This window comes from Hyperolius riggenbachi, chromosome 5 (genome assembly GCF_040937935.1).
Source record: "Hyperolius riggenbachi isolate aHypRig1 chromosome 5, aHypRig1.pri, whole genome shotgun sequence".
NCBI lineage: Eukaryota > Metazoa > Chordata > Amphibia > Anura > Hyperoliidae > Hyperolius > Hyperolius riggenbachi.
Genome location: NC_090650.1, coordinates 398,599,303 through 398,619,891, shown reverse-complemented (window position 1 = coordinate 398,619,891; position 20,589 = coordinate 398,599,303). Strand labels below are relative to the sequence as shown.

General features: G+C 57.1%; 1 protein-coding gene and 17 non-coding genes across 19 annotated transcripts in view; 1 reads left to right on the top strand and 17 right to left on the bottom strand.

Moving 5' to 3' along the window:
* NAPRT (nicotinate phosphoribosyltransferase) overlaps positions 1-20,589 on the top strand; it is a 196,949-nt gene that overhangs the window by 54,488 nt on the left and 121,872 nt on the right. The gene's annotated exons all lie outside the window — the stretch shown is intronic.
* LOC137519959 (5S ribosomal RNA) lies at positions 1,016-1,134 on the bottom strand. Its single transcript, XR_011021325.1, has one exon. It is a non-coding gene; the product is annotated as a 5S ribosomal RNA (ribosomal RNA).
* Positions 2,230-2,348, bottom strand: LOC137519948 (5S ribosomal RNA). Its single transcript, XR_011021314.1, has one exon. It is a non-coding gene; the product is annotated as a 5S ribosomal RNA (ribosomal RNA).
* Positions 3,444-3,562, bottom strand: LOC137519936 (5S ribosomal RNA). The gene has a single exon (XR_011021303.1). It is a non-coding gene; the product is annotated as a 5S ribosomal RNA (ribosomal RNA).
* On the bottom strand, positions 4,658-4,776 carry LOC137519924 (5S ribosomal RNA). Its single transcript, XR_011021292.1, has one exon. It is a non-coding gene; the product is annotated as a 5S ribosomal RNA (ribosomal RNA).
* On the bottom strand, positions 5,871-5,989 carry LOC137519913 (5S ribosomal RNA). Its single transcript, XR_011021281.1, has one exon. It is a non-coding gene; the product is annotated as a 5S ribosomal RNA (ribosomal RNA).
* Positions 7,084-7,202, bottom strand: LOC137519901 (5S ribosomal RNA). Its single transcript, XR_011021270.1, has one exon. It is a non-coding gene; the product is annotated as a 5S ribosomal RNA (ribosomal RNA).
* Positions 8,297-8,415, bottom strand: LOC137519889 (5S ribosomal RNA). The gene has a single exon (XR_011021258.1). It is a non-coding gene; the product is annotated as a 5S ribosomal RNA (ribosomal RNA).
* LOC137519877 (5S ribosomal RNA) lies at positions 9,511-9,629 on the bottom strand. Its single transcript, XR_011021247.1, has one exon. It is a non-coding gene; the product is annotated as a 5S ribosomal RNA (ribosomal RNA).
* On the bottom strand, positions 10,725-10,843 carry LOC137519865 (5S ribosomal RNA). The gene has a single exon (XR_011021236.1). It is a non-coding gene; the product is annotated as a 5S ribosomal RNA (ribosomal RNA).
* On the bottom strand, positions 11,939-12,057 carry LOC137519853 (5S ribosomal RNA). The gene has a single exon (XR_011021225.1). It is a non-coding gene; the product is annotated as a 5S ribosomal RNA (ribosomal RNA).
* On the bottom strand, positions 13,152-13,270 carry LOC137519842 (5S ribosomal RNA). Its single transcript, XR_011021214.1, has one exon. It is a non-coding gene; the product is annotated as a 5S ribosomal RNA (ribosomal RNA).
* Positions 14,365-14,483, bottom strand: LOC137519831 (5S ribosomal RNA). The gene has a single exon (XR_011021203.1). It is a non-coding gene; the product is annotated as a 5S ribosomal RNA (ribosomal RNA).
* On the bottom strand, positions 15,578-15,696 carry LOC137519819 (5S ribosomal RNA). Its single transcript, XR_011021192.1, has one exon. It is a non-coding gene; the product is annotated as a 5S ribosomal RNA (ribosomal RNA).
* LOC137519808 (5S ribosomal RNA) lies at positions 16,791-16,909 on the bottom strand. The gene has a single exon (XR_011021181.1). It is a non-coding gene; the product is annotated as a 5S ribosomal RNA (ribosomal RNA).
* On the bottom strand, positions 18,004-18,122 carry LOC137519795 (5S ribosomal RNA). The gene has a single exon (XR_011021170.1). It is a non-coding gene; the product is annotated as a 5S ribosomal RNA (ribosomal RNA).
* On the bottom strand, positions 19,217-19,335 carry LOC137519784 (5S ribosomal RNA). Its single transcript, XR_011021159.1, has one exon. It is a non-coding gene; the product is annotated as a 5S ribosomal RNA (ribosomal RNA).
* Positions 20,430-20,548, bottom strand: LOC137519772 (5S ribosomal RNA). Its single transcript, XR_011021147.1, has one exon. It is a non-coding gene; the product is annotated as a 5S ribosomal RNA (ribosomal RNA).

Here is a 20,589-nt window from a genome sequence, read left to right as displayed (position 1 = left end):
CTCTGCTCTTTTTCTTCCTCCTTTGCTTTCTTTCTTTCTTCCTCTCCTCCTTTCTTTCTTTTCCTCCTGCAGCCACCCCGCCTCCTTCGCCCCCTGCGCTCTGTCCGGGCCCCTGGGCGCGCAGCCCCCCGATTTCTCTTTTACTGGCTCTTTAACCCCTTCCTGCCCAGCTCCACCGCTGGCTCCAGGCCTCACCGTCTCCCCTCCCTCCTCTTTTTCCCTTTCGCCGCAAAAACCCATTTCGCCGCCCTTTTCTGCTCCCCTAGCAGGGCGTGGAGCAGCACGGTCCCCACTTTGGGCGCCGTCCCGTTACAGACTGAAGGGCCCTTGCTAAATTAGATCAGGCTGGCCGGGCCCTGCGTGCACAGCAAGGGGCATGCGGCTGGCGCACCTCTCCGAGCCACACGTGCCAGGGGCTCGCATCTCTGGCTGGCGGGAATGGGAGGCCGTCGGCTGCGAGGGTTCCTCGCTGCGCTCGGCCGCACCTGCGCGGTGGCGCTTTCCTGGTTGCCCAGGAGCCGCTGCAATAAATACCTTGAGGCCGCGCGGTTGGGGAGCAGTTCTGCTGCTGCTACTACTGCCGGCAATGACGATAACCACAGGAGGGCCCCGCGAGGGTTTTCCCAGGTGCCCGGGCAGGCACCATAAGGCTGAGGGGCAGCGGCGGGACCCGATTAGGTGGGGAGAATGGGTAGGTTGGCTGCGTGTGAAAAGTGCACTGCTTTTCAAAAAATAAAAAAAGCCATGTAAATAAAGGTGGGTGAGATGAATAGAAAAAAAAGACCAAAACAAACAAAAAGAGAGAGGGGTTCTGGCTGTACTGGTCCTCTCTGCTGACCTAAGTCTGCAGGAGGAAGTGCGGAGAGCTGACTTAGAAAGAGAAATGACAGGAAGAAAGAAAGAAGAAGAAGGAAAAAAAAAAGGTAAAAAAAAGAGAGAGAGAGCGAAAGAAAAAGCAATGTGAAAAAGCCATAGAGAAGAGTGCCCCCTGCTGGGCTTGCTGCGGAAAAGCAAAAGCCTACAGCACCTGGTATTCCCAGGCGGTCTCCCATCCAAGTACTAACCAGGCCCGACCCTGCTTAGCTTCCGAGATCAGACGAGATCGGGCGCATTCAGGGTGGTGTGGCCGTAGGCAAAGACAAGGCCGACGCTTCGCACTCTTGTACGTGAGGATGACAGCCTGTTTCTGCCGGCCTCCCCTTCGCTGTGCTGCTCTCTGCTCTTTTTCTTCCTCCTTTGCTTTCTTTCTTTCTTCCTCTCCTCCTTTCTTTCTTTTCCTCCTGCAGCCACCCCGCCTCCTTCGCCCCCTGCGCTCTGTCCGGGCCCCTGGGCGCGCAGCCCCCCGATTTCTCTTTTACTGGCTCTTTAACCCCTTCCTGCCCAGCTCCACCGCTGGCTCCAGGCCTCACCGTCTCCCCTCCCTCCTCTTTTTCCCTTTCGCCGCAAAAACCCATTTCGCCGCCCTTTTCTGCTCCCCTAGCAGGGCGTGGAGCAGCACGGTCCCCACTTTGGGCGCCGTCCCGTTACAGACTGAAGGGCCCTTGCTAAATTAGATCAGGCTGGCCGGGCCCTGCGTGCACAGCAAGGGGCATGCGGCTGGCGCTCCTCTCCGAGCCACACGTGCCAGGGGCTCGCATCTCTGGCTGGCGGGAATGGGAGGCCGTCGGCTGCGAGGGTTCCTCGCTGCGCTCGGCCGCACCTGCGCGGTGGCGCTTTCCTGGTTGCCCAGGAGCCGCTGCAATAAATACCTTGAGGCCGCGCGGTTGGGGAGCAGTTCTGCTGCTGCTACTACTGCCGGCAATGACGATAACCACAGGAGGGCCCCGCGAGGGTTTTCCCAGGTGCCCGGGCAGGCACCATAAGGCTGAGGGGCAGCGGCGGGACCCGATTAGGTGGGGAGAATGGGTAGGTTGGCTGCGTGTGAAAAGTGCACTGCTTTTCAAAAAATAAAAAAAGCCATGTAAATAAAGGTGGGTGAGATGAATAGAAAAAAAGACCAAAACAAACAAAAAGAGAGAGGGGTTCTGGCTGTACTGGTCCTCTCTGCTGACCTAAGTCTGCAGGAGGAAGTGCGGAGAGCTGACTTAGAAAGAGAAATGACAGGAAGAAAGAAAGAAGAAGAAGGAAAAAAAAAAAGGTAAAAAAAAAAAAGAGAGAGCGAAAGAAAAAGCAATGTGAAAAAGCCATAGAGAAGAGTGCCCCCTGCTGGGCTTGCTGCGGAAAAGCAAAAGCCTACAGCACCTGGTATTCCCAGGCGGTCTCCCATCCAAGTACTAACCAGGCCCGACCCTGCTTAGCTTCCGAGATCAGACGAGATCGGGCGCATTCAGGGTGGTGTGGCCGTAGGCAAAGACAAGGCCGACGCTTCGCACTCTTGTACGTGAGGATGACAGCCTGTTTCTGCCGGCCTCCCCTTCGCTGTGCTGCTCTCTGCTCTTTTTCTTCCTCCTTTGCTTTCTTTCTTTCTTCCTCTCCTCCTTTCTTTCTTTTCCTCCTGCAGCCACCCCGCCTCCTTCGCCCCCTGCGCTCTGTCCGGGCCCCTGGGCGCGCAGCCCCCCGATTTCTCTTTTACTGGCTCTTTAACCCCTTCCTGCCCAGCTCCACCGCTGGCTCCAGGCCTCACCGTCTCCCCTCCCTCCTCTTTTTCCCTTTCGCCGCAAAAACCCATTTCGCCGCCCTTTTCTGCTCCCCTAGCAGGGCGTGGAGCAGCACGGTCCCCACTTTGGGCGCCGTCCCGTTACAGACTGAAGGGCCCTTGCTAAATTAGATCAGGCTGGCCGGGCCCTGCGTGCACAGCAAGGGGCATGCGGCTGGCGCACCTCTCCGAGCCACACGTGCCAGGGGCTCGCATCTCTGGCTGGCGGGAATGGGAGGCCGTCGGCTGCGAGGGTTCCTCGCTGCGCTCGGCCGCACCTGCGCGGTGGCGCTTTCCTGGTTGCCCAGGAGCCGCTGCAATAAATACCTTGAGGCCGCGCGGTTGGGGAGCAGTTCTGCTGCTGCTACTACTGCCGGCAATGACGATAACCACAGGAGGGCCCCGCGAGGGTTTTCCCAGGTGCCCGGGCAGGCACCATAAGGCTGAGGGGCAGCGGCGGGACCCGATTAGGTGGGGAGAATGGGTAGGTTGGCTGCGTGTGAAAAGTGCACTGCTTTTCAAAAAATAAAAAAAGCCATGTAAATAAAGGTGGGTGAGATGAATAGAAAAAAAAGACCAAAACAAACAAAAAGAGAGAGGGGTTCTGGCTGTACTGGTCCTCTCTGCTGACCTAAGTCTGCAGGAGGAAGTGCGGAGAGCTGACTTAGAAAGAGAAATGACAGGAAGAAAGAAAGAAGAAGAAGGAAAAAAAAAAGGTAAAAAAAAGAGAGAGAGAGCGAAAGAAAAAGCAATGTGAAAAAGCCATAGAGAAGAGTGCCCCCTGCTGGGCTTGCTGCGGAAAAGCAAAAGCCTACAGCACCTGGTATTCCCAGGCGGTCTCCCATCCAAGTACTAACCAGGCCCGACCCTGCTTAGCTTCCGAGATCAGACGAGATCGGGCGCATTCAGGGTGGTGTGGCCGTAGGCAAAGACAAGGCCGACGCTTCGCACTCTTGTACGTGAGGATGACAGCCTGTTTCTGCCGGCCTCCCCTTCGCTGTGCTGCTCTCTGCTCTTTTTCTTCCTCCTTTGCTTTCTTTCTTTCTTCCTCTCCTCCTTTCTTTCTTTTCCTCCTGCAGCCACCCCGCCTCCTTCGCCCCCTGCGCTCTGTCCGGGCCCCTGGGCGCGCAGCCCCCCGATTTCTCTTTTACTGGCTCTTTAACCCCTTCCTGCCCAGCTCCACCGCTGGCTCCAGGCCTCACCGTCTCCCCTCCCTCCTCTTTTTCCCTTTCGCCGCAAAAACCCATTTCGCCGCCCTTTTCTGCTCCCCTAGCAGGGCGTGGAGCAGCACGGTCCCCACTTTGGGCGCCGTCCCGTTACAGACTGAAGGGCCCTTGCTAAATTAGATCAGGCTGGCCGGGCCCTGCGTGCACAGCAAGGGGCATGCGGCTGGCGCACCTCTCCGAGCCACACGTGCCAGGGGCTCGCATCTCTGGCTGGCGGGAATGGGAGGCCGTCGGCTGCGAGGGTTCCTCGCTGCGCTCGGCCGCACCTGCGCGGTGGCGCTTTCCTGGTTGCCCAGGAGCCGCTGCAATAAATACCTTGAGGCCGCGCGGTTGGGGAGCAGTTCTGCTGCTGCTACTACTGCTGGCAATGACGATAACCACAGGAGGGCCCCGCGAGGGTTTTCCCAGGTGCCCGGGCAGGCACCATAAGGCTGAGGGGCAGCGGCGGGACCCGATTAGGTGGGGAGAATGGGTAGGTTGGCTGCGTGTGAAAAGTGCACTGCTTTTCAAAAAATAAAAAAAGCCATGTAAATAAAGGTGGGTGAGATGAATAGAAAAAAAGACCAAAACAAACAAAAAGAGAGAGGGGTTCTGGCTGTACTGGTCCTCTCTGCTGACCTAAGTCTGCAGGAGGAAGTGCGGAGAGCTGACTTAGAAAGAGAAATGACAGGAAGAAAGAAAGAAGAAGAAGGAAAAAAAAAAAGGTAAAAAAAAAAAAGAGAGAGCGAAAGAAAAAGCAATGTGAAAAAGCCATAGAGAAGAGTGCCCCCTGCTGGGCTTGCTGCGGAAAAGCAAAAGCCTACAGCACCTGGTATTCCCAGGCGGTCTCCCATCCAAGTACTAACCAGGCCCGACCCTGCTTAGCTTCCGAGATCAGACGAGATCGGGCGCATTCAGGGTGGTGTGGCCGTAGGCAAAGACAAGGCCGACGCTTCGCACTCTTGTACGTGAGGATGACAGCCTGTTTCTGCCGGCCTCCCCTTCGCTGTGCTGCTCTCTGCTCTTTTTCTTCCTCCTTTGCTTTCTTTCTTTCTTCCTCTCCTCCTTTCTTTCTTTTCCTCCTGCAGCCACCCCGCCTCCTTCGCCCCCTGCGCTCTGTCCGGGCCCCTGGGCGCGCAGCCCCCCGATTTCTCTTTTACTGGCTCTTTAACCCCTTCCTGCCCAGCTCCACCGCTGGCTCCAGGCCTCACCGTCTCCCCTCCCTCCTCTTTTTCCCTTTCGCCGCAAAAACCCATTTCGCCGCCCTTTTCTGCTCCCCTAGCAGGGCGTGGAGCAGCACGGTCCCCACTTTGGGCGCCGTCCCGTTACAGACTGAAGGGCCCTTGCTAAATTAGATCAGGCTGGCCGGGCCCTGCGTGCACAGCAAGGGGCATGCGGCTGGCGCACCTCTCCGAGCCACACGTGCCAGGGGCTCGCATCTCTGGCTGGCGGGAATGGGAGGCCGTCGGCTGCGAGGGTTCCTCGCTGCGCTCGGCCGCACCTGCGCGGTGGCGCTTTCCTGGTTGCCCAGGAGCCGCTGCAATAAATACCTTGAGGCCGCGCGGTTGGGGAGCAGTTCTGCTGCTGCTACTACTGCTGGCAATGACGATAACCACAGGAGGGCCCCGCGAGGGTTTTCCCAGGTGCCCGGGCAGGCACCATAAGGCTGAGGGGCAGCGGCGGGACCCGATTAGGTGGGGAGAATGGGTAGGTTGGCTGCGTGTGAAAAGTGCACTGCTTTTCAAAAAATAAAAAAAGCCATGTAAATAAAGGTGGGTGAGATGAATAGAAAAAAAGACCAAAACAAACAAAAAGAGAGAGGGGTTCTGGCTGTACTGGTCCTCTCTGCTGACCTAAGTCTGCAGGAGGAAGTGCGGAGAGCTGACTTAGAAAGAGAAATGACAGGAAGAAAGAAAGAAGAAGAAGGAAAAAAAAAAGGTAAAAAAAAAAAAGAGAGAGCGAAAGAAAAAGCAATGTGAAAAAGCCATAGAGAAGAGTGCCCCCTGCTGGGCTTGCTGCGGAAAAGCAAAAGCCTACAGCACCTGGTATTCCCAGGCGGTCTCCCATCCAAGTACTAACCAGGCCCGACCCTGCTTAGCTTCCGAGATCAGACGAGATCGGGCGCATTCAGGGTGGTGTGGCCGTAGGCAAAGACAAGGCCGACGCTTCGCACTCTTGTACGTGAGGATGACAGCCTGTTTCTGCCGGCCTCCCCTTCGCTGTGCTGCTCTCTGCTCTTTTTCTTCCTCCTTTGCTTTCTTTCTTTCTTCCTCTCCTCCTTTCTTTCTTTTCCTCCTGCAGCCACCCCGCCTCCTTCGCCCCCTGCGCTCTGTCCGGGCCCCTGGGCGCGCAGCCCCCCGATTTCTCTTTTACTGGCTCTTTAACCCCTTCCTGCCCAGCTCCACCGCTGGCTCCAGGCCTCACCGTCTCCCCTCCCTCCTCTTTTTCCCTTTCGCCGCAAAAACCCATTTCGCCGCCCTTTTCTGCTCCCCTAGCAGGGCGTGGAGCAGCACGGTCCCCACTTTGGGCGCCGTCCCGTTACAGACTGAAGGGCCCTTGCTAAATTAGATCAGGCTGGCCGGGCCCTGCGTGCACAGCAAGGGGCATGCGGCTGGCGCACCTCTCCGAGCCACACGTGCCAGGGGCTCGCATCTCTGGCTGGCGGGAATGGGAGGCCGTCGGCTGCGAGGGTTCCTCGCTGCGCTCGGCCGCACCTGCGCGGTGGCGCTTTCCTGGTTGCCCAGGAGCCGCTGCAATAAATACCTTGAGGCCGCGCGGTTGGGGAGCAGTTCTGCTGCTGCTACTACTGCCGGCAATGACGATAACCACAGGAGGGCCCCGCGAGGGTTTTCCCAGGTGCCCGGGCAGGCACCATAAGGCTGAGGGGCAGCGGCGGGACCCGATTAGGTGGGGAGAATGGGTAGGTTGGCTGCGTGTGAAAAGTGCACTGCTTTTCAAAAAATAAAAAAAGCCATGTAAATAAAGGTGGGTGAGATGAATAGAAAAAAAGACCAAAACAAACAAAAAGAGAGAGGGGTTCTGGCTGTACTGGTCCTCTCTGCTGACCTAAGTCTGCAGGAGGAAGTGCGGAGAGCTGACTTAGAAAGAGAAATGACAGGAAGAAAGAAAGAAGAAGAAGGAAAAAAAAAAGGTAAAAAAAAGAGAGAGAGAGCGAAAGAAAAAGCAATGTGAAAAAGCCATAGAGAAGAGTGCCCCCTGCTGGGCTTGCTGCGGAAAAGCAAAAGCCTACAGCACCTGGTATTCCCAGGCGGTCTCCCATCCAAGTACTAACCAGGCCCGACCCTGCTTAGCTTCCGAGATCAGACGAGATCGGGCGCATTCAGGGTGGTGTGGCCGTAGGCAAAGACAAGGCCGACGCTTCGCACTCTTGTACGTGAGGATGACAGCCTGTTTCTGCCGGCCTCCCCTTCGCTGTGCTGCTCTCTGCTCTTTTTCTTCCTCCTTTGCTTTCTTTCTTTCTTCCTCTCCTCCTTTCTTTCTTTTCCTCCTGCAGCCACCCCGCCTCCTTCGCCCCCTGCGCTCTGTCCGGGCCCCTGGGCGCGCAGCCCCCCGATTTCTCTTTTACTGGCTCTTTAACCCCTTCCTGCCCAGCTCCACCGCTGGCTCCAGGCCTCACCGTCTCCCCTCCCTCCTCTTTTTCCCTTTCGCCGCAAAAACCCATTTCGCCGCCCTTTTCTGCTCCCCTAGCAGGGCGTGGAGCAGCACGGTCCCCACTTTGGGCGCCGTCCCGTTACAGACTGAAGGGCCCTTGCTAAATTAGATCAGGCTGGCCGGGCCCTGCGTGCACAGCAAGGGGCATGCGGCTGGCGCACCTCTCCGAGCCACACGTGCCAGGGGCTCGCATCTCTGGCTGGCGGGAATGGGAGGCCGTCGGCTGCGAGGGTTCCTCGCTGCGCTCGGCCGCACCTGCGCGGTGGCGCTTTCCTGGTTGCCCAGGAGCCGCTGCAATAAATACCTTGAGGCCGCGCGGTTGGGGAGCAGTTCTGCTGCTGCTACTACTGCCGGCAATGACGATAACCACAGGAGGGCCCCGCGAGGGTTTTCCCAGGTGCCCGGGCAGGCACCATAAGGCTGAGGGGCAGCGGCGGGACCCGATTAGGTGGGGAGAATGGGTAGGTTGGCTGCGTGTGAAAAGTGCACTGCTTTTCAAAAAATAAAAAAAGCCATGTAAATAAAGGTGGGTGAGATGAATAGAAAAAAAGACCAAAACAAACAAAAAGAGAGAGGGGTTCTGGCTGTACTGGTCCTCTCTGCTGACCTAAGTCTGCAGGAGGAAGTGCGGAGAGCTGACTTAGAAAGAGAAATGACAGGAAGAAAGAAAGAAGAAGAAGGAAAAAAAAAAGGTAAAAAAAAGAGAGAGAGAGCGAAAGAAAAAGCAATGTGAAAAAGCCATAGAGAAGAGTGCCCCCTGCTGGGCTTGCTGCGGAAAAGCAAAAGCCTACAGCACCTGGTATTCCCAGGCGGTCTCCCATCCAAGTACTAACCAGGCCCGACCCTGCTTAGCTTCCGAGATCAGACGAGATCGGGCGCATTCAGGGTGGTGTGGCCGTAGGCAAAGACAAGGCCGACGCTTCGCACTCTTGTACGTGAGGATGACAGCCTGTTTCTGCCGGCCTCCCCTTCGCTGTGCTGCTCTCTGCTCTTTTTCTTCCTCCTTTGCTTTCTTTCTTTCTTCCTCTCCTCCTTTCTTTCTTTTCCTCCTGCAGCCACCCCGCCTCCTTCGCCCCCTGCGCTCTGTCCGGGCCCCTGGGCGCGCAGCCCCCCGATTTCTCTTTTACTGGCTCTTTAACCCCTTCCTGCCCAGCTCCACCGCTGGCTCCAGGCCTCACCGTCTCCCCTCCCTCCTCTTTTTCCCTTTCGCCGCAAAAACCCATTTCGCCGCCCTTTTCTGCTCCCCTAGCAGGGCGTGGAGCAGCACGGTCCCCACTTTGGGCGCCGTCCCGTTACAGACTGAAGGGCCCTTGCTAAATTAGATCAGGCTGGCCGGGCCCTGCGTGCACAGCAAGGGGCATGCGGCTGGCGCACCTCTCCGAGCCACACGTGCCAGGGGCTCGCATCTCTGGCTGGCGGGAATGGGAGGCCGTCGGCTGCGAGGGTTCCTCGCTGCGCTCGGCCGCACCTGCGCGGTGGCGCTTTCCTGGTTGCCCAGGAGCCGCTGCAATAAATACCTTGAGGCCGCGCGGTTGGGGAGCAGTTCTGCTGCTGCTACTACTGCCGGCAATGACGATAACCACAGGAGGGCCCCGCGAGGGTTTTCCCAGGTGCCCGGGCAGGCACCATAAGGCTGAGGGGCAGCGGCGGGACCCGATTAGGTGGGGAGAATGGGTAGGTTGGCTGCGTGTGAAAAGTGCACTGCTTTTCAAAAAATAAAAAAAGCCATGTAAATAAAGGTGGGTGAGATGAATAGAAAAAAAAGACCAAAACAAACAAAAAGAGAGAGGGGTTCTGGCTGTACTGGTCCTCTCTGCTGACCTAAGTCTGCAGGAGGAAGTGCGGAGAGCTGACTTAGAAAGAGAAATGACAGGAAGAAAGAAAGAAGAAGAAGGAAAAAAAAAAGGTAAAAAAAAGAGAGAGAGAGCGAAAGAAAAAGCAATGTGAAAAAGCCATAGAGAAGAGTGCCCCCTGCTGGGCTTGCTGCGGAAAAGCAAAAGCCTACAGCACCTGGTATTCCCAGGCGGTCTCCCATCCAAGTACTAACCAGGCCCGACCCTGCTTAGCTTCCGAGATCAGACGAGATCGGGCGCATTCAGGGTGGTGTGGCCGTAGGCAAAGACAAGGCCGACGCTTCGCACTCTTGTACGTGAGGATGACAGCCTGTTTCTGCCGGCCTCCCCTTCGCTGTGCTGCTCTCTGCTCTTTTTCTTCCTCCTTTGCTTTCTTTCTTTCTTCCTCTCCTCCTTTCTTTCTTTTCCTCCTGCAGCCACCCCGCCTCCTTCGCCCCCTGCGCTCTGTCCGGGCCCCTGGGCGCGCAGCCCCCCGATTTCTCTTTTACTGGCTCTTTAACCCCTTCCTGCCCAGCTCCACCGCTGGCTCCAGGCCTCACCGTCTCCCCTCCCTCCTCTTTTTCCCTTTCGCCGCAAAAACCCATTTCGCCGCCCTTTTCTGCTCCCCTAGCAGGGCGTGGAGCAGCACGGTCCCCACTTTGGGCGCCGTCCCGTTACAGACTGAAGGGCCCTTGCTAAATTAGATCAGGCTGGCCGGGCCCTGCGTGCACAGCAAGGGGCATGCGGCTGGCGCTCCTCTCCGAGCCACACGTGCCAGGGGCTCGCATCTCTGGCTGGCGGGAATGGGAGGCCGTCGGCTGCGAGGGTTCCTCGCTGCGCTCGGCCGCACCTGCGCGGTGGCGCTTTCCTGGTTGCCCAGGAGCCGCTGCAATAAATACCTTGAGGCCGCGCGGTTGGGGAGCAGTTCTGCTGCTGCTACTACTGCCGGCAATGACGATAACCACAGGAGGGCCCCGCGAGGGTTTTCCCAGGTGCCCGGGCAGGCACCATAAGGCTGAGGGGCAGCGGCGGGACCCGATTAGGTGGGGAGAATGGGTAGGTTGGCTGCGTGTGAAAAGTGCACTGCTTTTCAAAAAATAAAAAAAGCCATGTAAATAAAGGTGGGTGAGATGAATAGAAAAAAAGACCAAAACAAACAAAAAGAGAGAGGGGTTCTGGCTGTACTGGTCCTCTCTGCTGACCTAAGTCTGCAGGAGGAAGTGCGGAGAGCTGACTTAGAAAGAGAAATGACAGGAAGAAAGAAAGAAGAAGAAGGAAAAAAAAAAAGGTAAAAAAAAAAAAGAGAGAGCGAAAGAAAAAGCAATGTGAAAAAGCCATAGAGAAGAGTGCCCCCTGCTGGGCTTGCTGCGGAAAAGCAAAAGCCTACAGCACCTGGTATTCCCAGGCGGTCTCCCATCCAAGTACTAACCAGGCCCGACCCTGCTTAGCTTCCGAGATCAGACGAGATCGGGCGCATTCAGGGTGGTGTGGCCGTAGGCAAAGACAAGGCCGACGCTTCGCACTCTTGTACGTGAGGATGACAGCCTGTTTCTGCCGGCCTCCCCTTCGCTGTGCTGCTCTCTGCTCTTTTTCTTCCTCCTTTGCTTTCTTTCTTTCTTCCTCTCCTCCTTTCTTTCTTTTCCTCCTGCAGCCACCCCGCCTCCTTCGCCCCCTGCGCTCTGTCCGGGCCCCTGGGCGCGCAGCCCCCCGATTTCTCTTTTACTGGCTCTTTAACCCCTTCCTGCCCAGCTCCACCGCTGGCTCCAGGCCTCACCGTCTCCCCTCCCTCCTCTTTTTCCCTTTCGCCGCAAAAACCCATTTCGCCGCCCTTTTCTGCTCCCCTAGCAGGGCGTGGAGCAGCACGGTCCCCACTTTGGGCGCCGTCCCGTTACAGACTGAAGGGCCCTTGCTAAATTAGATCAGGCTGGCCGGGCCCTGCGTGCACAGCAAGGGGCATGCGGCTGGCGCACCTCTCCGAGCCACACGTGCCAGGGGCTCGCATCTCTGGCTGGCGGGAATGGGAGGCCGTCGGCTGCGAGGGTTCCTCGCTGCGCTCGGCCGCACCTGCGCGGTGGCGCTTTCCTGGTTGCCCAGGAGCCGCTGCAATAAATACCTTGAGGCCGCGCGGTTGGGGAGCAGTTCTGCTGCTGCTACTACTGCCGGCAATGACGATAACCACAGGAGGGCCCCGCGAGGGTTTTCCCAGGTGCCCGGGCAGGCACCATAAGGCTGAGGGGCAGCGGCGGGACCCGATTAGGTGGGGAGAATGGGTAGGTTGGCTGCGTGTGAAAAGTGCACTGCTTTTCAAAAAATAAAAAAAGCCATGTAAATAAAGGTGGGTGAGATGAATAGAAAAAAAAGACCAAAACAAACAAAAAGAGAGAGGGGTTCTGGCTGTACTGGTCCTCTCTGCTGACCTAAGTCTGCAGGAGGAAGTGCGGAGAGCTGACTTAGAAAGAGAAATGACAGGAAGAAAGAAAGAAGAAGAAGGAAAAAAAAAAGGTAAAAAAAAGAGAGAGAGAGCGAAAGAAAAAGCAATGTGAAAAAGCCATAGAGAAGAGTGCCCCCTGCTGGGCTTGCTGCGGAAAAGCAAAAGCCTACAGCACCTGGTATTCCCAGGCGGTCTCCCATCCAAGTACTAACCAGGCCCGACCCTGCTTAGCTTCCGAGATCAGACGAGATCGGGCGCATTCAGGGTGGTGTGGCCGTAGGCAAAGACAAGGCCGACGCTTCGCACTCTTGTACGTGAGGATGACAGCCTGTTTCTGCCGGCCTCCCCTTCGCTGTGCTGCTCTCTGCTCTTTTTCTTCCTCCTTTGCTTTCTTTCTTTCTTCCTCTCCTCCTTTCTTTCTTTTCCTCCTGCAGCCACCCCGCCTCCTTCGCCCCCTGCGCTCTGTCCGGGCCCCTGGGCGCGCAGCCCCCCGATTTCTCTTTTACTGGCTCTTTAACCCCTTCCTGCCCAGCTCCACCGCTGGCTCCAGGCCTCACCGTCTCCCCTCCCTCCTCTTTTTCCCTTTCGCCGCAAAAACCCATTTCGCCGCCCTTTTCTGCTCCCCTAGCAGGGCGTGGAGCAGCACGGTCCCCACTTTGGGCGCCGTCCCGTTACAGACTGAAGGGCCCTTGCTAAATTAGATCAGGCTGGCCGGGCCCTGCGTGCACAGCAAGGGGCATGCGGCTGGCGCACCTCTCCGAGCCACACGTGCCAGGGGCTCGCATCTCTGGCTGGCGGGAATGGGAGGCCGTCGGCTGCGAGGGTTCCTCGCTGCGCTCGGCCGCACCTGCGCGGTGGCGCTTTCCTGGTTGCCCAGGAGCCGCTGCAATAAATACCTTGAGGCCGCGCGGTTGGGGAGCAGTTCTGCTGCTGCTACTACTGCCGGCAATGACGATAACCACAGGAGGGCCCCGCGAGGGTTTTCCCAGGTGCCCGGGCAGGCACCATAAGGCTGAGGGGCAGCGGCGGGACCCGATTAGGTGGGGAGAATGGGTAGGTTGGCTGCGTGTGAAAAGTGCACTGCTTTTCAAAAAATAAAAAAAGCCATGTAAATAAAGGTGGGTGAGATGAATAGAAAAAAAGACCAAAACAAACAAAAAGAGAGAGGGGTTCTGGCTGTACTGGTCCTCTCTGCTGACCTAAGTCTGCAGGAGGAAGTGCGGAGAGCTGACTTAGAAAGAGAAATGACAGGAAGAAAGAAAGAAGAAGAAGGAAAAAAAAAAGGTAAAAAAAAAAAAGAGAGAGCGAAAGAAAAAGCAATGTGAAAAAGCCATAGAGAAGAGTGCCCCCTGCTGGGCTTGCTGCGGAAAAGCAAAAGCCTACAGCACCTGGTATTCCCAGGCGGTCTCCCATCCAAGTACTAACCAGGCCCGACCCTGCTTAGCTTCCGAGATCAGACGAGATCGGGCGCATTCAGGGTGGTGTGGCCGTAGGCAAAGACAAGGCCGACGCTTCGCACTCTTGTACGTGAGGATGACAGCCTGTTTCTGCCGGCCTCCCCTTCGCTGTGCTGCTCTCTGCTCTTTTTCTTCCTCCTTTGCTTTCTTTCTTTCTTCCTCTCCTCCTTTCTTTCTTTTCCTCCTGCAGCCACCCCGCCTCCTTCGCCCCCTGCGCTCTGTCCGGGCCCCTGGGCGCGCAGCCCCCCGATTTCTCTTTTACTGGCTCTTTAACCCCTTCCTGCCCAGCTCCACCGCTGGCTCCAGGCCTCACCGTCTCCCCTCCCTCCTCTTTTTCCCTTTCGCCGCAAAAACCCATTTCGCCGCCCTTTTCTGCTCCCCTAGCAGGGCGTGGAGCAGCACGGTCCCCACTTTGGGCGCCGTCCCGTTACAGACTGAAGGGCCCTTGCTAAATTAGATCAGGCTGGCCGGGCCCTGCGTGCACAGCAAGGGGCATGCGGCTGGCGCTCCTCTCCGAGCCACACGTGCCAGGGGCTCGCATCTCTGGCTGGCGGGAATGGGAGGCCGTCGGCTGCGAGGGTTCCTCGCTGCGCTCGGCCGCACCTGCGCGGTGGCGCTTTCCTGGTTGCCCAGGAGCCGCTGCAATAAATACCTTGAGGCCGCGCGGTTGGGGAGCAGTTCTGCTGCTGCTACTACTGCCGGCAATGACGATAACCACAGGAGGGCCCCGCGAGGGTTTTCCCAGGTGCCCGGGCAGGCACCATAAGGCTGAGGGGCAGCGGCGGGACCCGATTAGGTGGGGAGAATGGGTAGGTTGGCTGCGTGTGAAAAGTGCACTGCTTTTCAAAAAATAAAAAAAGCCATGTAAATAAAGGTGGGTGAGATGAATAGAAAAAAAGACCAAAACAAACAAAAAGAGAGAGGGGTTCTGGCTGTACTGGTCCTCTCTGCTGACCTAAGTCTGCAGGAGGAAGTGCGGAGAGCTGACTTAGAAAGAGAAATGACAGGAAGAAAGAAAGAAGAAGAAGGAAAAAAAAAAGGTAAAAAAAAAAAAGAGAGAGCGAAAGAAAAAGCAATGTGAAAAAGCCATAGAGAAGAGTGCCCCCTGCTGGGCTTGCTGCGGAAAAGCAAAAGCCTACAGCACCTGGTATTCCCAGGCGGTCTCCCATCCAAGTACTAACCAGGCCCGACCCTGCTTAGCTTCCGAGATCAGACGAGATCGGGCGCATTCAGGGTGGTGTGGCCGTAGGCAAAGACAAGGCCGACGCTTCGCACTCTTGTACGTGAGGATGACAGCCTGTTTCTGCCGGCCTCCCCTTCGCTGTGCTGCTCTCTGCTCTTTTTCTTCCTCCTTTGCTTTCTTTCTTTCTTCCTCTCCTCCTTTCTTTCTTTTCCTCCTGCAGCCACCCCGCCTCCTTCGCCCCCTGCGCTCTGTCCGGGCCCCTGGGCGCGCAGCCCCCCGATTTCTCTTTTACTGGCTCTTTAACCCCTTCCTGCCCAGCTCCACCGCTGGCTCCAGGCCTCACCGTCTCCCCTCCCTCCTCTTTTTCCCTTTCGCCGCAAAAACCCATTTCGCCGCCCTTTTCTGCTCCCCTAGCAGGGCGTGGAGCAGCACGGTCCCCACTTTGGGCGCCGTCCCGTTACAGACTGAAGGGCCCTTGCTAAATTAGATCAGGCTGGCCGGGCCCTGCGTGCACAGCAAGGGGCATGCGGCTGGCGCACCTCTCCGAGCCACACGTGCCAGGGGCTCGCATCTCTGGCTGGCGGGAATGGGAGGCCGTCGGCTGCGAGGGTTCCTCGCTGCGCTCGGCCGCACCTGCGCGGTGGCGCTTTCCTGGTTGCCCAGGAGCCGCTGCAATAAATACCTTGAGGCCGCGCGGTTGGGGAGCAGTTCTGCTGCTGCTACTACTGCCGGCAATGACGATAACCACAGGAGGGCCCCGCGAGGGTTTTCCCAGGTGCCCGGGCAGGCACCATAAGGCTGAGGGGCAGCGGCGGGACCCGATTAGGTGGGGAGAATGGGTAGGTTGGCTGCGTGTGAAAAGTGCACTGCTTTTCAAAAAATAAAAAAAGCCATGTAAATAAAGGTGGGTGAGATGAATAGAAAAAAAGACCAAAACAAACAAAAAGAGAGAGGGGTTCTGGCTGTACTGGTCCTCTCTGCTGACCTAAGTCTGCAGGAGGAAGTGCGGAGAGCTGACTTAGAAAGAGAAATGACAGGAAGAAAGAAAGAAGAAGAAGGAAAAAAAAAAGGTAAAAAAAAGAGAGAGAGAGCGAAAGAAAAAGCAATGTGAAAAAGCCATAGAGAAGAGTGCCCCCTGCTGGGCTTGCTGCGGAAAAGCAAAAGCCTACAGCACCTGGTATTCCCAGGCGGTCTCCCATCCAAGTACTAACCAGGCCCGACCCTGCTTAGCTTCCGAGATCAGACGAGATCGGGCGCATTCAGGGTGGTGTGGCCGTAGGCAAAGACAAGGCCGACGCTTCGCACTCTTGTACGTGAGGATGACAGCCTGTTTCTGCCGGCCTCCCCTTCGCTGTGCTGCTCTCTGCTCTTTTTCTTCCTCCTTTGCTTTCTTTCTTTCTTCCTCTCCTCCTTTCTTTCTTTTCCTCCTGCAGCCACCCCGCCTCCTTCGCCCCCTGCGCTCTGTCCGGGCCCCTGGGCGCGCAGCCCCCCGATTTCTCTTTTACTGGCTCTTTAACCCCTTCCTGCCCAGCTCCACCGCTGGCTCCAGGCCTCACCGTCTCCCCTCCCTCCTCTTTTTCCCTTTCGCCGCAAAAACCCATTTCGCCGCCCTTTTCTGCTCCCCTAGCAGGGCGTGGAGCAGCACGGTCCCCACTTTGGGCGCCGTCCCGTTACAGACTGAAGGGCCCTTGCTAAATTAGATCAGGCTGGCCGGGCCCTGCGTGCACAGCAAGGGGCATGCGGCTGGCGCACCTCTCCGAGCCACACGTGCCAGGGGCTCGCATCTCTGGCTGGCGGGAATGGGAGGCCGTCGGCTGCGAGGGTTCCTCGCTGCGCTCGGCCGCACCTGCGCGGTGGCGCTTTCCTGGTTGCCCAGGAGCCGCTGCAATAAATACCTTGAGGCCGCGCGGTTGGGGAGCAGTTCTGCTGCTGCTACTACTGCCGGCAATGACGATAACCACAGGAGGGCCCCGCGAGGGTTTTCCCAGGTGCCCGGGCAGGCACCATAAGGCTGAGGGGCAGCGGCGGGACCCGATTAGGTGGGGAGAATGGGTAGGTTGGCTGCGTGTGAAAAGTGCACTGCTTTTCAAAAAATAAAAAAAGCCATGTAAATAAAGGTGGGTGAGATGAATAGAAAAAAAGACCAAAACAAACAAAAAGAGAGAGGGGTTCTGGCTGTACTGGTCCTCTCTGCTGACCTAAGTCTGCAGGAGGAAGTGCGGAGAGCTGACTTAGAAAGAGAAATGACAGGAAGAAAGAAAGAAGAAGAAGGAAAAAAAAAAGGTAAAAAAAAGAGAGAGAGAGCGAAAGAAAAAGCAATGTGAAAAAGCCATAGAGAAGAGTGCCCCCTGCTGGGCTTGCTGCGGAAAAGCAAAAGCCTACAGCACCTGGTATTCCCAGGCGGTCTCCCATCCAAGTACTAACCAGGCCCGACCCTGCTTAGCTTCCGAGATCAGACGAGATCGGGCGCATTCAGGGTGGTGTGGCCGTAGGCAAAGACAAGGCCGACGCTTCGCACTCTTGTACGTGAGGATGACAGCCTGTTTCTGCCGGCCTCCCCTTCGCTGTGCTGCTCTCTGCTCTTTTTCTTCCTCCTTTGCTTTCTTTCTTTCTTCCTCTCCTCCTTTCTTTCTTTTCCTCCTGCAGCCACCCCGCCTCCTTCGCCCCCTGCGCTCTGTCCGGGCCCCTGGGCGCGCAGCCCCCCGATTTCTCTTTTACTGGCTCTTTAACCCCTTCCTGCCCAGCTCCACCGCTGGCTCCAGGCCTCACCGTCTCCCCTCCCTCCTCTTTTTCCCTTTCGCCGCAAAAACCCATTTCGCCGCCCTTTTCTGCTCCCCTAGCAGGGCGTGGAGCAGCACGGTCCCCACTTTGGGCGCCGTCCCGTTACAGACTGAAGGGCCCTTGCTAAATTAGATCAGGCTGGCCGGGCCCTGCGTGCACAGCAAGGGGCATGCGGCTGGCGCACCTCTCCGAGCCACACGTGCCAGGGGCTCGCATCTCTGGCTGGCGGGAATGGGAGGCCGTCGGCTGCGAGGGTTCCTCGCTGCGCTCGGCCGCACCTGCGCGGTGGCGCTTTCCTGGTTGCCCAGGAGCCGCTGCAATAAATACCTTGAGGCCGCGCGGTTGGGGAGCAGTTCTGCTGCTGCTACTACTGCCGGCAATGACGATAACCACAGGAGGGCCCCGCGAGGGTTTTCCCAGGTGCCCGGGCAGGCACCATAAGGCTGAGGGGCAGCGGCGGGACCCGATTAGGTGGGGAGAATGGGTAGGTTGGCTGCGTGTGAAAAGTGCACTGCTTTTCAAAAAATAAAAAAAGCCATGTAAATAAAGGTGGGTGAGATGAATAGAAAAAAAGACCAAAACAAACAAAAAGAGAGAGGGGTTCTGGCTGTACTGGTCCTCTCTGCTGACCTAAGTCTGCAGGAGGAAGTGCGGAGAGCTGACTTAGAAAGAGAAATGACAGGAAGAAAGAAAGAAGAAGAAGGAAAAAAAAAAGGTAAAAAAAAAAAAGAGAGAGCGAAAGAAAAAGCAATGTGAAAAAGCCATAGAGAAGAGTGCCCCCTGCTGGGCTTGCTGCGGAAAAGCAAAAGCCTACAGCACCTGGTATTCCCAGGCGGTCTCCCATCCAAGTACTAACCAGGCCCGACCCTGCTTAGCTTCCGAGATCAGACGAGATCGGGCGCATTCAGGGTGGTGTGGCCGTAGGCAAAGACAAGGCCGACGCTTCGCACTCTTGTACGTGAGGATGACAGCCTGTTTCTGCCGGCCTCCCCTTCGCTGTGCTGCTCTCTGCTCTTTTTCTTCCTCCTTTGCTTTCTTTCTTTCTTCCTCTCCTCCTTTCTTTCTTTTCCTCCTGCAGCCACCCCGCCTCCTTCGCCCCCTGCGCTCTGTCCGGGCCCCTGGGCGCGCAGCCCCCCGATTTCTCTTTTACTGGCTCTTTAACCCCTTCCTGCCCAGCTCCACCGCTGGCTCCAGGCCTCACCGTCTCCCCTCCCTCCTCTTTTTCCCTTTCGCCGCAAAAACCCATTTCGCCGCCCTTTTCTGCTCCCCTAGCAGGGCGTGGAGCAGCACGGTCCCCACTTTGGGCGCCGTCCCGTTACAGACTGAAGGGCCCTTGCTAAATTAGATCAGGCTGGCCGGGCCCTGCGTGCACAGCAAGGGGCATGCGGCTGGCGCTCCTCTCCGAGCCACACGTGCCAGGGGCTCGCATCTCTGGCTGGCGGGAATGGGAGGCCGTCGGCTGCGAGGGTTCCTCGCTGCGCTCGGCCGCACCTGCGCGGTGGCGCTTTCCTGGTTGCCCAGGAGCCGCTGCAATAAATACCTTGAGGCCGCGCGGTTGGGGAGCAGTTCTGCTGCTGCTACTACTGCCGGCAATGACGATAACCACAGGAGGGCCCCGCGAGGGTTTTCCCAGGTGCCCGGGCAGGCACCATAAGGCTGAGGGGCAGCGGCGGGACCCGATTAGGTGGGGAGAATGGGTAGGTTGGCTGCGTGTGAAAAGTGCACTGCTTTTCAAAAAATAAAAAAAGCCATGTAAATAAAGGTGGGTGAGATGAATAGAAAAAAAGACCAAAACAAACAAAAAGAGAGAGGGGTTCTGGCTGTACTGGTCCTCTCTGCTGACCTAAGTCTGCAGGAGGAAGTGCGGAGAGCTGACTTAGAAAGAGAAATGACAGGAAGAAAGAAAGAAGAAGAAGGAAAAAAAAAAGGTAAAAAAAAAAAAGAGAGAGCGAAAGAAAAAGCAATGTGAAAAAGCCATAGAGAAGAGTGCCCCCTGCTGGGCTTGCTGCGGAAAAGCAAAAGCCTACAGCACCTGGTATTCCCAGGCGGTCTCCCATCCAAGTACTAACCAGGCCCGACCCTGCTTAGCTTCCGAGATCAGACGAGATCGGGCGCATTCAGGGTGGTGTGGCCGTAGGCAAAGACAAGGCCGACGCTTCGCACTCTTGTACGTGAGGATGACAGCCTGTTTCTGCCGGCCTCCCCTTCGCTGTGCTGCTCTCTGCTCTTTTTCTTCCTCCTTTGCTTTCTTTCTTTCTTCCTCTCCTCCTTTCTTTCTTTTCCTCCTGCAGCCACCCCGCCTCCTTCGCCCCCTGCGCTCTGTCCGGGCCCCTGGGCGCGCAGCCCCCCGATTTCTCTTTTACTGGCTCTTTAACCCCTTCCTGCCCAGCTCCACCGCTGGCTCCAGGCCTCACCGTCTCCCCTCCCTCCTCTTTTTCCCTTTCGCCGCAAAAACCCATTTCGCCGCCCTTTTCTGCTCCCCTAGCAGGGCGTGGAGCAGCACGGTCCCCACTTTGGGCGCCGTCCCGTTACAGACTGAAGGGCCCTTGCTAAATTAGATCAGGCTGGCCGGGCCCTGCGTGCACAGCAAGGGGCATGCGGCTGGCGCACCTCTCCGAGCCACACGTGCCAGGGGCTCGCATCTCTGGCTGGCGGGAATGGGAGGCCGTCGGCTGCGAGGGTTCCTCGCTGCGCTCGGCCGCACCTGCGCGGTGGCGCTTTCCTGGTTGCCCAGGAGCCGCTGCAATAAATACCTTGAGGCCGCGCGGTTGGGGAGCAGTTCTGCTGCTGCTACTACTGCCGGCAATGACGATAACCACAGGAGGGCCCCGCGAGGGTTTTCCCAGGTGCCCGGGCAGGCACCATAAGGCTGAGGGGCAGCGGCGGGACCCGATTAGGTGGGGAGAATGGGTAGGTTGGCTGCGTGTGAAAAGTGCACTGCTTTTCAAAAAATAAAAAAAGCCATGTAAATAAAGGTGGGTGAGATGAATAGAAAAAAAGACCAAAACAAACAAAAAGAGAGAGGGGTTCTGGCTGTACTGGTCCTCTCTGCTGACCTAAGTCTGCAGGAGGAAGTGCGGAGAGCTGACTTAGAAAGAGAAATGACAGGAAGAAAGAAAGAAGAAGAAGGAAAAAAAAAAGGTAAAAAAAAGAGAGAGAGAGCGAAAGAAAAAGCAATGTGAAAAAGCCATAGAGAAGAGTGCCCCCTGCTGGGCTTGCTGCGGAAAAGCAAAAGCCTACAGCACCTGGTATTCCCAGGCGGTCTCCCATCCAAGTACTAACCAGGCCCGACCCTGCTTAGCTTCCGAGATCAGACGAGATCGGGCGCATTCAGGGTGGTGTGGCCGTAGGCAAAGACAAGGCCGACGCTTCGCACTCTTGTACGTGAGGATG